General features: G+C 44.1%; 1 protein-coding gene across 1 annotated transcript in view; it reads left to right on the plus strand.

Moving 5' to 3' along the window:
* The first annotated feature begins 1801 nt into the window (after nucleotides 1-1801).
* RAD9A (RAD9 checkpoint clamp component A) overlaps nucleotides 1802-17152 on the plus strand; it is a 59569-nt gene continuing 44218 nt past the window's right edge. Inside the window, exons 1-2 of the mRNA XM_070565596.1 lie at nucleotides 1802-2158; nucleotides 5754-5922. The gene's annotated coding sequence lies outside the window, so the exon portion shown is untranslated. The remainder of the gene's footprint in view (nucleotides 2159-5753; nucleotides 5923-17152) is intronic.

Consider the following 17152-nt stretch of genomic DNA (forward strand, 5'->3'; position numbering starts at 1 on the left):
CCCTGAGTCCCACCCAGACCGCCCTTTCAGTAGTCCTAGGCCGGGGGTGGGGACAGGTGGGGGTGACAGTGTCAGGAGGGAAGCCAAGGCTGTGCAGTTGGGAGGGCAGAGTCCAATCCTGAACTCAGAGCTGTGGGGCCAATAAGAATCCATGGAGGACCCTGAGAGGTAAGAATTCAGCATGTGGGGATAAAAAACTAGAGAGGAAACTGTTTGCATAAAAAATGCAGACAAATGGTTAAGAACTGTATATATAAAGCACACCAAACTGCTATCAAGGGCAAAAAATATATTTTTTAAAAATATAAAATGAAAAGTATGTCTCCCTCTGATCTTGTCCTCTGATCCTTCACTGGCAACCATTGTCACCAGTTTCTTCTGAGTTCTTTCAGAGACATTCCATGCTTATATCATCAAATATATGTGTGCATTCTTTTGTAAATATAAATTACAGCTCTTATACTATTCTGCACTTTGAAATTTTTTTTCATATCACAAACAGTTGCACATCAGTACAGAAAGCTCTGCTTGATTTTTTTTTTTAAAGATTTTTTTCCTTTTTCTCCCCAAAGCCCCCCAGTACATAGTTGTATATTCTTCGTTGTGGGTCCTTCCAGTTGTGGCATGTGGGACGCTGCCTCAGCGTGGTTTGATGAGCAGTGCCATGTCCGCGCCCAGGATTCAAACCAACGAAACACCAGGCTGCCTGCAGTGGAGCGCGCGAACTTAACCACTCGGCCACGGGGCCAGCCCCCTCTGCTTGATTTTTAAAATAACCACACACACTCTATTTTATGGAACCCATCGTTTATTTAAGTGGTCATTTACCGATGAACATTTAGGTTGTTTATGGGGTTTTTTCCCATTCCAAGTAATGCTTAAGTACGCATGTATATACTTTCTCGTGCCACAGCCACTAAAACTGTAGGACACATTTCTAGAATTACTGAAGCAGTCTATGTGCATTTGTAATTTTGAAAGGCATTGCCTAATTTCCTTCCAAGAAGTTGCACCAATTTACAGCGAATGGTAATGCCTATTTGTCCTTAAAGGACTGTCCAGCCTACACATCAGTGTCATGATATGAACCTTGCAACACCGCCAGAGGAGAAAAGGCAGGCATTAACGACCACTGTCTTAGAAATAAGGAAACTGAGGCCCAGAGAAGTAACTGAGACTCTGATAGAGGCTGAATTAGGTCCCAGTTTCTAGATCTCAGTCCAGAGGTCCAACTCGGGAGGGGAGAGGGTGGTTCCCGGGCAATCAAGGCATTGAGTTCACAGTCCTGTCCAAGGTGGGTCGGAGGGTCAGACCCAGCCCTGCTCACGGAGCCCCGACTCAACTCCCACCTGACATAGGAGCCCAGCCCCGACTTGACACTTGCTGGGACAAGGAGCTCGCGGCCCCCGGGCAGCCGGTCCCTCTGCGCCAGCTCCCACCTTCACAATGTTCTCCCCGCGCCGGGCCCGGCTCGGTCCCAGCTGGGACCGGCCACGAGCGGACGCCCCCTCATCCGGACAAGTTTTCGACCGGCAATATCGAACGCGCCGAAAAGCCCGCGCCCCCGCCCCTTCACCCTGCATCTCAGACGCCTCCGAGCCGCGGCTGCCGGGAGAAACTACCTGTCAGGCCTCCGCGGCCTCTCCTCCGCCGGCAGGACCCGGGGTGCTGGGATCCCAGCGACTCGCATCCCACCGCGACGCTCGGGCGCCATCTTGCGTCCGTTCCTCTGGCCGCTGGCTGACAGCCCCGAGACCACAACTCCCAGCGTGCCTAGCGCGTCCGCGCAGGCGCAAAGAGCCCCCTCTCGTTTCCATGGGAACCTCGCCCCCCGGAGTCCCGGCGGCTCAACTCTGCCCAGCGTGAAGCTGTTGCTCCCCACAGGTTCCCCGGCGCTGGGACGGGGGTCTGCGGACGGTTGGGGCGCAGAGGAGGGGGCCTGAGGGGAGGAGGCCAGGCGGCCCTGCCTCCTGGGACCAGCGCTCCCAAATTCTCCTCGGCGTCCGGCCGTCCGCGCTCCCGGGGCCTCGGCGTTCCAAGGCCAAGGCGCCCAGGGCGGCCCGGGTTGGCGAGGCCATGTTGGGCTCCGGCCCGCACGGCCCCCTCGCTCCGCGCCAGCGCCTGTCACCCCCGGCCGAGGGCCTGCGCGCCCAGACAGGTACTCCCGGGGCGCGGGCCGGGCGCGGAAGGTAGACGTGCAGGTGGCGCCGGGCAGGGCAACGGGCGCCCGCCGTCGGATCCGGCTCTGCCTCTGAGGGAGCCGGGACCCGGGGCTCAGCCTCCCTGGGCTTCAGTTCCCTCTCTGTCAAATCGGGCTTGGACTGGAATTCCACTGCACGTGCAACTCCGTTGCAGAGCAGCCCCTGACTCTCTCCGACCCCAGGGACAAGTTTCCTTCTCTGTAAAGTAAGGAGGTTGAAGCAGGTGACCCCTAAGGTCTTTTTACCGGATATGGAATCATTGCCCCTAGTTGCCCACCAAGTGCAAGAAGGAAGAAAGGGAACTGGGTGGTTTAAGCTCAGGGTCTAGAGTCAGAGAAACTTGGGTATGTGACTCTGGATGAAGTTGTTACATCTCTTGAGCCCCAGTTTCCTCGTTTGCAAAACGAGGTCGTGACAGTACCATCTCAGGTTTTTGAAGATTAAATGAGACAATGCATGTAAGTTTTTTGCCAGGGGCCTCCACATAGCAAGCGCTATCTCAAGTCCCAGGTGTCATTTCTGATATTTTAAAAAATGTTCTTTAGCCACTGTGAGACCTTTTTTGAATTTTTGGAGCCGCTTCCTTTATTGCTGGACAAATCCATTCTCCTAGGCGGGATGGTTATGTAGGCAGAGTCCGATGGGGAAGCCTGCATCTTCTTCCCCAAGGCTGGACACTCATAGCTGGTGTATCTCCTCACTTCAGCTGTAGTCCGGGTCAATCACTACGGGGCAGCATCTAGGGACGTGCAAACCCCCCACGACGTAGTTCAGGAGATACTTTCCCTTCCTCGAGATTCATAGAGGTTGTGAGCTCTTACATATTATGATGCAGAAACAGCTGGATATTGAAATATAATATTTACATAATATTATAACATTTACATAAGCCTGGATACACACAGTTGTAAGAAATACCTAAGAATCTTATGCTACTTGCATTGAGTTCAAGCTTTGTGTTAATTGGGAAAATCCTAACAAGGAGTTTTAAATTAGTGATAAAGAATGTTTTTGGGTTTTTTTTTTTTTTAAGTCTGGGAACTCCCAGTAGCTTTATAAACAAGGCTTCACTCGTCCAACAGGCATGTTTATGTGGAAGCTGTATTCCATGAGTATTTTTTGAGCACCTGTTATGTACATGGTACTGTGATGGGTATTCTGAGGGACACAAAGATGTATAAGACACTCTTTGCCCTCAAGAAACATAGAGTCTAGTAGAGGAGATAACTATGAATACAAAACAGATAACACAAGTAGAAAGCGATGTGTCATGAGAGAGAGAAAGGTGACTAACTGTGCTGTGAACGTTCAGAGGCAGGGGATGCCACTGCTAAGTGGCTATATAATGAGAGCATCAAGGAGCACACAGCATTTGAGTGGGGCCTTGAAGGATGTGGAAAACGTGGATATGCCAAGAAGTAGGGAAAAGATACTCTGGGCACCCTCCTCACAGCCCTGAGATGTGGAGGAGAAATTTCTAGCCCTGACTACATGGTGAGCTCCTGAGAGGCAGGGACTGGGTTTTGGTCAGTGTTTTTTGTTTTGTTTTTTTAAAATTTTAATTAATTAATTAATTTTATTGCAATAACGTTGAATTATAACATTATGTAAGTTTCAGGTGTACATCGTAATATATTTCAAATTCTCTGTAGGCTACATCATGTTCACGACCCAAAGACTAATGACAATCCATCACCACACATGTGCTTAATCACCCCTTTCACCCTCCTCCCTCCCCCGTTCCCCTCTGGTAACCACCAATCCAATCTCTGTTGCTATGTGTTTGTTTGTCATTGTTTTTATCTTCTACTTATGAGTGAAATCATATGGTATATGACTTTCTCCCTCTGACTTATTTCACTTAGCATAATACCCTCAAGGTCCATCCATGTTGTCACAAATGGCTGGATTTCATCGTTTCTTATGGCTGAGTGGTATTCCATTGTGCATATACACCACATCTTTATCCATTCGTCCCTTGATGGGCACCTAGGTTGCTTCCAAGTCTTGGCTATTGTGAATAATGCTGCGATGAACATAGGGGTGCATGCATCTTTATGCATTTGTGTTTTCAAGTTCTTTGGGTAAATACCCAGCAGTGGAATAGCTGGATCATTTAGTAGATCTATGCTTAATTTTCTGAGGAAACTCCCTACTGTTTTCCATAGTGGCTGTGCCAGTTTGCACTCCGACCAGCAGTATACAAAGGTTCCCTTCTCTCCACATTCTCTCCAACACTTGTTGTTTCCTGTCTTGTTAATTATAGCCATTCTGACAGAAATGAGGTGATATCGCATTGTAGTTTTGATTTGCGTTTCCCTGATGGCTAATGATGTTGAGCATCTTTTCCTGTGCCTGTTGGCCATCTGTATATCTTCTTTGGAGAAATCTCTGTTCAGATCTTTTGCCCACTTTTTAATTGGGTTGTTGGTTTTTTCGTTGTTGAGACGTATGAGTTCTTTGTATATTTTGGATATTAACCCCTTATCTGATATATGGTTTGCAAATATCTTCTCCCAATTGTTCGGTTGTCTTTTCGTTTTGTTGGTGGTTTCCTTTGCTGTGCAGAAGTGTTTTAGTTTGATGTAGCCCCATTTGTTTATTTTGTTTTGTTTCCCTTGCCTGGTCAGTTGGTCAGTGTTTTATTCCCACCTTGGCACGTGGATGGCATGCAGTAAATGTTAGCAAAGGAACGGGGGCTATGAGTTTCCTGCAGAGAGGAACCAAGCGGTGGTCTCACTCTTACCCTGAGGCCCTTTTATTAGGCTCACATGCCCTCTTACAGCCACTCTTTTAGGGGGAGAATGTGAATAGGCAGGTGATTATCGGGCAAGGGCCACATTGTTGGCGTATTTAGTGCAGGACCAGCCAACCCGGAGCCCAGTGAACAGGGTCGCCTGAACCAGTAGGAGAGTTTGTGAGCCTCTTTCTCTGGAAACGAGCTAAACAACCACAAGGGGTGGAAACTGCAGCCCAGGATCATGAAGCAGTCTTGAGGACCAGTGACGCATACTCCTTTGGCTCTGGTGGCATTTGTGTCTCTTCTTGGCTCTTCTTTTGCTATGGCCCACCTACCCCCAGAGACATTTTTTTTCTCATCTGTGACCCATCTGGGAGTGGGAAACTATGTCCACCATGCCAACAGATTGCCAGGCCTCCAGCTGCTGCCAGGGATGAAGTTGGCTTCAGCAGCACCATCCTCAGGCTGATTTCTGGGCCCTGCCCTTCCATCCTGCCTAGGGCTGAACTTGTGCCAGGAGCTAGCACTGCAGGAGACCACTCAGAGCAACTCTCCAGTGACCCAGGGCGTGGAGAGCTCTCTGAGGACCTGGGGTGGAAGTGTCACTTGAGGAGGGAAAAGCAGAGAACGTTGAAAGGGGAGTGGCTTGAGACCAGGGCAAACCATCCCGCATCCTGTTTAGACATCCCCCTGGGATCCTCTGTCACTCACAGAGGGTGCAGTCATCCTCAGAACAAGGAAGCTGGGGAAAGGTTAAGTGGGTACAAACAAAGAAGGGTTGGGGCACCACTGACTGCCTGTTTTGTCCCTAGATATGGGATGGTGTGGGACTTCTAGGGGCCACACATGCTCCTTTTCCTGGAGATGTGACCCAAGCTGAGCTGTCCCACCATCTTCCTGACGATCCGTGCTCCCGTCCTGAAGCCCTGCTCTTCCTCTCCGTCCTGCCTCTCCAGTTGGCTCCCATTCCACTGGCTGCAGGTAAGTGCCTGTCGGGTGTGTCAAGATGCCTGTGGAGCTAAGTGCTGTAGGAGCCTTAATAACTCCAGACCTGGCGCTTGAGAGGTTACAGCAGCTCAGTGCCTGCCATAGAGGCCTATGTCAGCCTACTTCAGGGGCATGTTGATCTTTTACAATTTACAGCAGCTGGAAAGTCTTTTTTCTTGTTTTTGAGGAAGATTAGCCCTGAGCTAATATCCACCACCAATCTTCCTCTTTTTGCTGAGGAAAACTGGCCCTGAGCTAACATCTGTGCCCATCTTCCTCTACTTTATATGTGGGATGCCTGCCACAGCATGGCTTGTCAAGCCGTGTGTTGGTCCGTGCCCGGGATCTGAACCTGTGAACCCCAGGCTGCCCAAGCACAGCATGTGAACTTAACCGCTACGCCACCAGGCTGGCCCCTGTGGAAAGTCTTGTATTACAACTTTCACTTTTCTGTCTGAGGGATCTGAGTTCTTAGCTTGTAGGTCAAAGAGCCAAATGATGGCATAGAGACCAGTGATCTTTCCACTGCCTCAGCTCTCACTGAAAGGCTGCCATCTGCCTACTGGTGAGGCCACTGTCCTAGGTTAACCTGAAGTTAGACCAAGACTCTCCTTCCTTCCCATTTCAGCCGGAACTTCCTGCCAATTTTCCTCAGTCTTCCAGCCCAGCTCAGCTTCTCTCCATCCTGGGACATATTTGCCAGAGTCTCTCACTCTCATGCGCTCACTAGACATGGCCTTATTCCCATGGCAGCAGGTCCCATCAGAGAGCTGGGGCTCGTCCCCGTACCCTGGCAGGTTTGCCCACTCCCAGGCAGCCACCCTGGGTAGCTGGGACACTTTAGGGGATTCTGTATCTGGGCTAGAGGACCAAGAATATGGAAGCTATTCTCCTACCAGTTGGGGAGGCAAGTTGGCCAAGCTTGCCTCGTGGGATTCTCTGACCTGGGTCGTAATGCTGCAGCCCACCCCAGTGGCCCCCCTGGTGGCAGCTCAGTGAGTCTCAGAGGTAAAGGTGGGGAGGTGGTGTGGCAGGAAGGGGCACACGGAACAAGCCCAGACTAAATCAAGGCCCCACATGCGGGCCTAACTCAAGCCAGATGTGCTTGGGCGGGGGGTGGGGGTGGGGTGACAGAGGAGGATGGCCCTGGAGGCTGGAGTGGGAGATGGAGCTCATTATATGCGCCCCACGTAGTTTATCTTCACGTGGCCTGAGGAGGCCTAGAGCTGGGCAGCTGTGCCCAGGACGGCAGCTGCCTGTCTCCCCAGGCGGCACGCTGCTGTGCAGTCCATCTCTTGGTTTGGGGGACTGACTGCCATCCCGTGGAGCCCTCAGGAGCCCTTCTTCACGGCTTCCACCCTCACTGGTGCCTCGGCTAGAAGCCTTCTCCAGCCTTGTCCAGTCTGATTGTCTCGGTGTCCCAGATGTTCCCACGCGAGGCTGCACGCTGCCTCGTCAGGATGTCCACATTCCTGCCAACCTCACGCTCTTAGTTTGGGGCAATAGATGGGATCTTTGGAGTTCAGTGGGATGCCCAAGCTGGTAAGCAGAGACCCCCCGACCCCAGTACCGCTGGGTACCCCATGTGGCAGGTGGGGCTGGCTAGAGCATAGCCTACATCTGCTGCAGGCCGTCCCTGCTGCCATAGCCACCATCCAGCTGCAGCCTCCCCGTCCCCCTCAGCCCTGCTCTCTCGTCTTCCCTCTCCCCCTCCACCCCTGGCCCACCCCCACCTAAGCTTCTCAGGAGTTGCCCATCTTGGCTGCAGGACTGGTACTCCTTGCACATATCTCTGATTCCCCTCCTCTTACAGAGGAAAAAAGACTCAGATAAGAGAGGAGGTTAGGGCAGGAAGATGGAACTATGTGCAGGCTGAGTGGGAGGGAACCCGGTGAAGGGACGCCACCAGAGAAGGACTGCAGGTACCAGTTCACTCTGGGTTGCAGGGCCAGGTGAGGCTGGTCCGGTGGAGAATTCTTTTCTGGTTGGACCCTGTTTGACAGCCTGAGGACCTGTGAAGGATCCCTTTGACAGGAAGGATGGGAGAATATTAAACCCATTCTTTTTTCTTACAATTCATCTCTGTGAGTCTTGAGCTGCAAACCAGCCTCTCCTGATGACTTTCCTGTTTCCTCTCTTCTCCTCCACCCAGGTGTAAACCTCAGGGGGATAACTCTCACTTTCCACGTTTAATCAGTTGTCATATTCTGATGGTCCGTCTAGCCCAAGTCCCTGCTCCGATGACTAGGCTACTGCAGTAGCCGCCTAGCTGGTTCCACCCTTCAGTGGGTCCAGAGCACCATGACTAGACTAATCCTTGGAAGTATTGCATCACTTCCTATATGTTACTCCCATGTTTATCGCTGTCGGTGGTACTCCCCATTGCCTGCCAAGTGCAGTACAGACTCTGTCCTTTTGCTCAGGGCCTTTCCCAATCTGGCACCAGCCTACCTTTCTGGCTTGATCTCCCAGAATGTCCGAATATGCATCTTTCACTCAAATCAAACTAGACTACTGACTATTCCTTGAAAACACTTTCTCCATCCCTTCCCCTTTGTTCATACTGTTCTCTCTATTTGGGAGGGTCCCCTCTTGCATTCATTTATTCATTTAAAAATATTTATTGAGCACTTTCTTTTTATTTTGACAATTTCCGACCTACAGAAGAGTTGAAAGGATAGTACAATGAACACATATATACCCTACATCTAGATCAACCAGTTGTTAATCTTTTGCCACATTTCCTTCTCTTTTTTCTCTTTTTTTCTGGACCCATTGAAAATAAGTTGCAGGCATTAGGACATTTCACCTCTAAATATTTTGGCCCATGTCTCCTAATAATAAGGTATTATCCTACATAACCTCAATATCCTTTTTTAAAAGAAAAAAATTGTGGTAAAATATACATAACACAAAATTTATTATCTTAACCATTTTAAGTGTACAATTCAGTGGCATTAAGTACATTCACAATGTTGTGCAACTATCACCACTATCCATTTCCAGAACTTTTTCATCATCATGAGTAGAAAGTCTGTACCCCATCCCCCCTGGTAACCTCTACTCTACTTTCTGTCTATAAATTTGCCTATTCTAGGTACCATATATAAGTGGAATCACAATATTTGTCCTTTTGTGTCTGGCTTATTTCACTCAGCATAATGTCTTCAAGGTTCATCCGTGTGGTAGCATGTGTCAGAATTCCATTCCTTTTTAAGGCTGAATAATATTCCACTGTATGTGTATACTACATTTTGTTTAGCCATTCATCTGTTGGTAGACGTATGGGTCGTTTCCACGTTTTGGCTGTTGTGAATAATATTGCTGTGAACATTGATGTATAAGCCTCTGTTTGCACCCCTGCTTTCAATTCTTTGGGGTGTATACCTAGAAGTAGAGTTGCTGGATCATATGGTAAGTCTATTTTTAACTTTCTGTGGAACCGCCCATCTGTTTCCTTTAGCAACCAAGAAATTTCACAGTGATGCAATATTACTATCTAGACTACCAACCATAATTACATTTCTCCAAATATCCCTAAAATTTCTGTTATAGCTTTAAAAAAAATTGTATTCGGGTCAGGGATCACAGATTACATTTGCTTGTCATGTCTCTTGATTCTTCTTTAATCTAGAATATTCCTGCCTTTTTGTTTTTCATGACATTGACATTTTTGAAGAATCCACGCTAGTTGTCTTGTAGAAGAATTCCTCAATTTGGATTTGTTTGGAATGTTTTCTCACAATTAGATTCAGGCTAAACCTTTTTGCACAAATACTAGATAAGTGATATGTTCTTTCTGTTTCATTACCTCTGTCACATAATATTGCTTTATCTCATTGTTAATGCTGAATTTGACTATTTGGTTAAGACAGTATCCGCTAGGTCTCTCCGTTGTCAAGGAGCCCTTTACCCTTTGCAGTCATAAGTAATCTGTTGGGTGGTAAGTTGAGACTGTGTGAATATCCTGTCTCCAGCAGTTAGTCATTGGTTTCAGTATCAAGTAATGATCTTTGCCTAAATTATTTCATTTTGTTTTTTAAAATTATATCATTCCTTCTGCATTAAACATAATAAGGTATTATTCTTCAGTAAAGAAGAATTTTCCCTAGTCTCCTTTTTTAGTGTCACCCAGCTAATGTGTTTTTTTGTTCAGCATGTTATAAGCCCTTACCATCGTTATTCTTTGAGATGCTCAGATTTTCCTTTATTTGGCCGGTGAGAGCTCCTTCAAGCTGGTCCCAGGTCCTTTTGTCATGCTCCTATTAGTGTTTGAGCACATTAGTGCCTTCTAGCCCAACATAATGTTCCAGACGCACCTTGTGTCTTCCCTGTCCTGAACCTGGAGTCGGCTCTTTGTCCACAGACCTCTGGTTTCTTAAGTGGGAAAGATTCAGAAACCAAGGTCTAGGCTCTGGGTGCCCGTTGCTGCTGGGCTTTATTCCTTCCAGGCCTTTGCAATGGGCAGAGAATGAAAACTGTACTTTAATCATTGAATTCTAGGACTTCTGCTTCTGACCATGTTGGAGCCTTCCCATTTAAACGACTACAAAACTGAGAAATATATATAGGGCAACTGTTATTAGGCTTTGAACAGTAAGTCGAACTGTGAGTAGTGAGTGAAGGAAAACCCTTAAGGTGAGCCCCACATTAACCCTGGCCCCTGCCCCTCTGCCTGGGAACAGTTTGCTGACCATAGCACAGAGCTGGAGCCCAAGCAGATGACAACAGTTCCGCTGAGCTGAGAAGGCAGAGATCAGAGTTGGAGGCTGCTGAAGCAGCTGGACATTGCAGGGCACAGTGCTGGAAAGGTGGGAGCTGTGCAGAGCGGGGGATACCCAGAAGTTCATATGTGGGTTCTCTGTGGGTCCTGAGCTGTGGGCTGGGCAGCACAGGTGCAAGGTGAGACTTCGTGTGACCTGGCAGAGTTGCTGCTGTGGAGTTGTGATTGGAATGGAGATACTAAAGATCACACAGTGCTGGGAAAACTTGAGTTCTGGCCTAGCCGGAGAGGAATACTTCGGTAATACCCTGGGTATTGGGCTGAGACACGGGAAAGGCCATGCCTGAGCACTAAGGACTGTGACCTGGAGCAGAGGTCGGCAAATTATTGCCTGCCCGGGTCTCGCCCACGTGGGCCAAAGGCGCCCATGCCTCCCTATTTGTTTACATATTGTCTGTGGCTGATTTCACACTTCAGTGGCAGAGCTGAGTGGTTGTGACAGAGACCATATGGCGTGAAAATAATTTACTCTCTGGCTCTTTACAGGGGTCAGCTTTTTGCTAACCTCCTCCTAAGAATAAGGGCTACCCTAGACCTGGCGTAATAAACCTAAAACCAAGACACGAAAGGTTCAAGGAGAATTGCCAGAAATGAATTGCCGCCAGAACAAAACTCAGCATTCTTTAAAGGAAGATGGTATTACCCAAAGTCCAGCATATTACTTAGTCCTTCAAGGAAGGGGAAAACATGCCCCATAATCAAGAAGAAGTCAGTGGAAACACATCCGGAGAAGATGCAGATGTTTACGTTAGTGTGCAAGGACTTTAAAGCAGTTACTATAAACGTGATTAAGGACTTAAAGGAAAATATGGTGGTCTTAATGGGGCATCTTAGCAGAGTAATCGAAACCGTAAAAAAGAACCAAATATATTGAAAAATCCATTGGATGAGGTTAACAGAAGATTGAAGGAGAAGGCTGGGAGAAGAAAAGGCCATGAGCTTAAGGACAGGTCCAGAGATGTTCTCATCCGAAAATCAGAGAGAAAAATATCGAATAGAAATTAACAGTGCCTCATTGATCTGTGGGACAACATCAAGCAGTCTAACATATGTGTCTGGAGTTCCAGAAGGAGAGAAGAAAAAGAATGGGAAAGAAAAAATATTTGAAGAGATGCTGGTGAAAAAAAATCCTGAAATTTGATGAGAAACCTTCACTTACAGATTCAAGAAGCTTGGCAAACTACAAACAGGATGAGCACAAAGAAAGTCACACCTAGACTAGGCACGTCATAGTCACAGTGCTGAAAACCAGAGGTAAAGGAAATATTTTGACAGCAGGTGGAGAAAAAAGGCACTTTACGTTAGGGAAACAATGACGTGAGAAAATGGAGGCTAGAAGACCATGGAATCGCACCGTTAAAGTGCTGATAAAGAAGAGATTCAGTCTAGAATTCTATAACCAATGAAAATATCTTCCAAAATGAGGGGGAAAAAAGGCATTTTAAGAAAAATAAAAGATGAGAGAATTTGTTGCCAGCAGGCCAGCACTATGAGAAATGCTAAAGGAAGTTATTCAGGTTGGAAGGAAATTTGGAGACTTAAATTTGTCAGAAAGAATGAAGAGCCACAGAAATGATAGATGTCTGGGTAAATATAAAAGAATGGCTTTTTCTTTCTTGTAATTTCCATAAAAAACAAATATCTGTTTACAGAAAAAGTAATATTTTTGTAAGATACAGTTTATGATCTATGTAGGAATAAAGTATATGATAATAGCACAAAAAATGGGGGAGTAAATAAAATTATATTGTTGTGAGGTTCTTATCCTTGTGAAATGTGAAGAAGCCCCATTGGACTGTGATAAATTAGTGATGCGTATTATAATTTCTAGGGCAACCATTAACAAATAATAAAAAGAGATATAATCAAAAAGCAAAGAGAGGAAATAAAATGTAAATATAATATAATATAACTTAATATAATATATTGAATATTGAATTATAATATGTAAATATAATATTAATTTTATTCAGTTCCTCAAAAGAAGGCAGGAAAAGAACTGAGGAAGAAAAGAACATGTGGGACAAATAGGAAACAAATAGCAAGATGACAGGCTTTGTTATGGGTTGAATTATCCCCCCAACTCATATGTTGAAATCCTAACCCCCAGCACCTCAGAATGTGACAGTATTTGGAGATAGTCTTTACAGAGGTATTACGTTAAGCTGAGGTCATGAGGGTGGACCCTAATCCAACATGACTGGTGTCCTTGTAAGAAGAAGAAATTTGGGGGCGGGCCTGTCGCCGAGTGGTTAAGTTCACTCTGCTTTGGTGGCCCAGGGTTTCGCCAGTTCGGATCCTGGGCACGGACGTGGCACCACTCATCAAGCCATGCTAAGGTGGCGTCCTACGTGCCACAACTAGAAGGACCCACAGCTAAAAAAAATATACAACTATGTACTAGGGAACTTTGGGGAGAAAAAGGAAAAATAAAATATTTAAAAAAAAAAAGAGGAGAAGTTTGTATATAGACACGCACAGAAGGGAAACAATGTGAAGACACAGGGAGAAGTCAGCCGTCCACAAGCCGAGGAGACAGGCCTGGAACAGATCCTTTCCTCACAGCCCTCAGAAGGAACCGGCCCTGCCGACGCCTTCATCTCACACTTCTAGTTTCCTGAACTGTGAGAAAATAAACTTCTGTTGTTTAAAGCACCCAGTGTGTGGTTCTTTGTTATGGCGGCCCTAGAAAACTAACACAGACTTAAACCCCGTATTGATAATCCCATTAAACATAAACACTCCAATTAAAAGGCAGAGCTTGTCAAGACCCAACTATATGATATCTGAAAGAGATATAATTTTCATGTACAGGCACAGATAGAAAGTAGAAGGATGAAAAAAGATATACTATGCATATAGAAAGCACAAGAAAGCTGGTATGCCTACATCAATATAAAACAAAGTAAACATCAAGACAAGGAGAATTAGCAGAGATAAATAAAGAGGGACATTTCATAGTCAGAAAAGGGTCAACTGAAGGAAGGTATAATTGTAAATGTGTGTGTACCTAGTAACGGAGCTACAAAAAGTGAAGTAAAAACTGACAGAACTAAAGGGAGAAACAGACAAATGCACAATCATAGAGATTTGAGACCTCCTCTTATTGATAACGGATAGAAAAACTAGACAGAATAGCAATAGGATATAGAAAATCTGAATAATACAACCAACCAACTAGAAATAATTGACATTAAAGAAACTCTACCCCATAACTGTAGAACACATTTTTTTCAAGCACATGTGGAACATTCACTAAGCTACATTACATTCTGGGCATAAAAAGCCTCACTAAATCTCAAAAGATTAAAATCTCACAGAATATGCTCTCTGATCAAATGGAATTAAATTAGAAATAAATAAATAATATATCTAGGAAATCCTCAAATATTTAGAAATTAAAGAATATATTTCCATATAACGAGTCAAATAAGAAAACAAATGAACTTAGAAAATATTTCAAACTGAACAATAATGAAAGCTCAGCATATCAAAATTTGTGTAGTGCTGCTAAAGAAGTGCTTAGTGGAAAATGTATGGCTTTAAATGCCTATATCGGAAAACAAAATAAAAAGGTTTAAAGTAAATATTGTATGATTCTACCTTAAGAAGTTAGAAAAACTTTGGCAGTTTCTCAAAAAGTTAAACAGAATTACCACGTGACCCAGCAATTCTAGTCCTAAGTATATACCTAAGAGAACTGAAAACATATATTCGTACAAAAACAAGTGTTCATAGAAGCGTTAGTCGTATAGCCAAAAAGTAGAAACAACTCAAATATCCACCAGCTTATGGATGGAGGAACAAAATGGGGTATATCCACATGATGGAGTACTATTCAGCTGTAAAAAAGAATGGAGTGGTTACACACTACAATATGGATGAACCTTGAAAACCTTATGCTAAGTGAAAGAAGCCAGACACAAGAGGCCACATATTATATGATTCCATTCATGTAAAATGTTCAGACTAGGCAAATTCATAGAGACAGAAAGTAAGTTAGTGGTTGGCCGGGGGTAATTGGGACTGATTACTAACAGGTACAGGGTTTCTTTCCAGAGCGATGAAAATGTTCTGGAATTAGATAGTGGCAATCATTGCACAACACAGAAATATACTAAAAACCATTGACCTGTACACTTTTAAATGGTGAATTTTATGTTATTTGAATTATATCTCAAAAAAAGAATAAAATAAAATAAGCTAGAAAAAGAACAAGCTAAACCCAAAGGAGGAAAATAACAAAGAGCAGAAATTATGAAATAAAAAAATACACGAAGAACAGAAAAAGTTAGCAAAGCCAAAAGTTGGTTCTTTGAAAAAATTAATAAAATTGATGATCCCCTAGCAAAACTGAAAGAGAAAATACAAGTTACCAATTATCAGGAATGAAAGAGTGAAAATTAATTCAAAATAGATGTTACATCTAAATGGAAAGGTAAAACAATAAAACACCTAGAAAAAAACATAGGAGAAAATATTTGTTACTTTGGGCTGGATAAATATTTCTTAGTACCTGAAAAGCTCTAAAATAAAAAAAAAATTGATGTTAGATTTCATCAAAATTTAAAAGTTTGGTTCTTCAAAAGAGACTGTGAAGAAAATGAAAAGGCAATCTACAGGCTGGGAGAAAATATTCACAATACATATATTTAACGAAAGTTGTCTATCCAGAATATAGTAAAGAACTCTTACCACTCAATAATGAGAAGCCAAACAACCTGATTTTAAAATGGGCAAAAGAAGTGAAGAGACACTTCACCAAAGAAAATATACAAATGGCAAATAAGCCTGTGAAAAGATATCCAACATTAGGAAAGTGCAAATTAAAACCACAACGAGACAGTGATTCACTCTCATAGAATGACTAAAATTTAAGAGACTGACGATATGAAGTGTTGATAGGATATGGGGCAACTAAAACTTTCATACGCTCTTGATGGGAATGTAAAATGGTAGGCCCACTTTGGAAGATAGATCAGCAGTTTCTCATAAAGTTAAGTGTACATATGCTACACCACCCAGCAGTCCGACTCCTTGACATTTACCCAAGAGAAGTGAAAACATATGCCCACACAAAGACTTGTCCATAAATGCTCACAACAGCTTGATTCATCAGAGCCCGAAACTAGAAACAACCCAAAAGCTCATCGACTGATAAATGGATAGCTACATTTTAGTATATTCATACAATGGAATATTACTGAGCAACAAAAATGAATGAAGTGCTGATATACATAAGCCAGATTTGCTGAATGGTGGCATTTATATAAGTTCTAGAACCGGTAAAACTCGTCTTTGATTATACATCAAATTGCCTAGGATGGGAGAGGAGGGGAGGATGGAATGCAAAGGAGAGTGAGGAAACTTTCTGGGCTGATGGAAATGTTCCAGATCTTAATTGGGTTGCTGGTTACATTCGTGCAGCATTTACCAAAACTATATGCTTAAAATCTGTAATTTTGTTGTAGACAAATTATACTTCAGTAAAGTTAAAAAATTTTTAAATCTACATACTGATAATCTCCAATTCAAATCCAACTCTTCAGGATTCTCACCTTCCCGCATTCCATATTTTATCTCCCTCTTTTCACAGTGCGATCTCTGGTTCCCAGCACCTATATATTTATTCTTTCTTTTCTATCCTTCATGCAAAAAGAGCAAAACAGTTTGAGAATTTCTACACCAAAACCATTATCCACAACAAACCTATTACGTAAAGTACAAGATGTTTTTTGTCATCCTTGGGAAACCCCTGAACTGTATTTAAAATTTACTTGATTCTTATATTCTTTTTTCTATGTGGTTATTTTATCAATTTGATATACAGTTCGGTTCATTTGTTACTGTTTGTATTCAATTTTAGGATTTTTAAAATCTCTTTTGATACATTTTTGAATCTGTAAAATTTCATATGATTCAAGAACTGAGACCATATAAAAACAGTACTTAGAGAAATCTCACTCCCATCCTCTCTTCCACCCCATTCTTACCCACCCCTAGTAGTAAACATTTTATTCCTTTCTAGTTTACTCCTCCTATGTTTCTTTTTTCAAATATGTATTTTATTACCCCTTCTATCTTACACAACAGGTAGTGTACGACTTATTTAACAATTTATTCTGGAAGTCACTCCATATCAGCTAATGGAAATCTTCCTCACTTTTTTTTTTTAATAGCTCACAGTACTGCATTGGGTGGATTAATTTAATCTGTCTCTGTGGACAGGAACTTGGGTTGTTTCCAACATTCTGCTAATACAAATAATGCCACAGTGAATAAGCTTGTGCATGTGTCGTTATATGTTTGTGAAAGTGTCTCTTTGGGGTAAATTCCTAGAAGCGGGATTGCTGGGTCAAAGGTAAATGCGACGTCATCTCATTAGTACTACCGAGTTCCCTCCGTAGAGGCTGGCCATGCTGTGCTCCTGCATGTTTCCCC

The sequence above is a fragment of the Equus przewalskii genome, chromosome 11, assembly GCF_037783145.1.
Source record: "Equus przewalskii isolate Varuska chromosome 11, EquPr2, whole genome shotgun sequence".
Classification (NCBI taxonomy): Eukaryota; Metazoa; Chordata; class Mammalia; order Perissodactyla; family Equidae; genus Equus; species Equus przewalskii.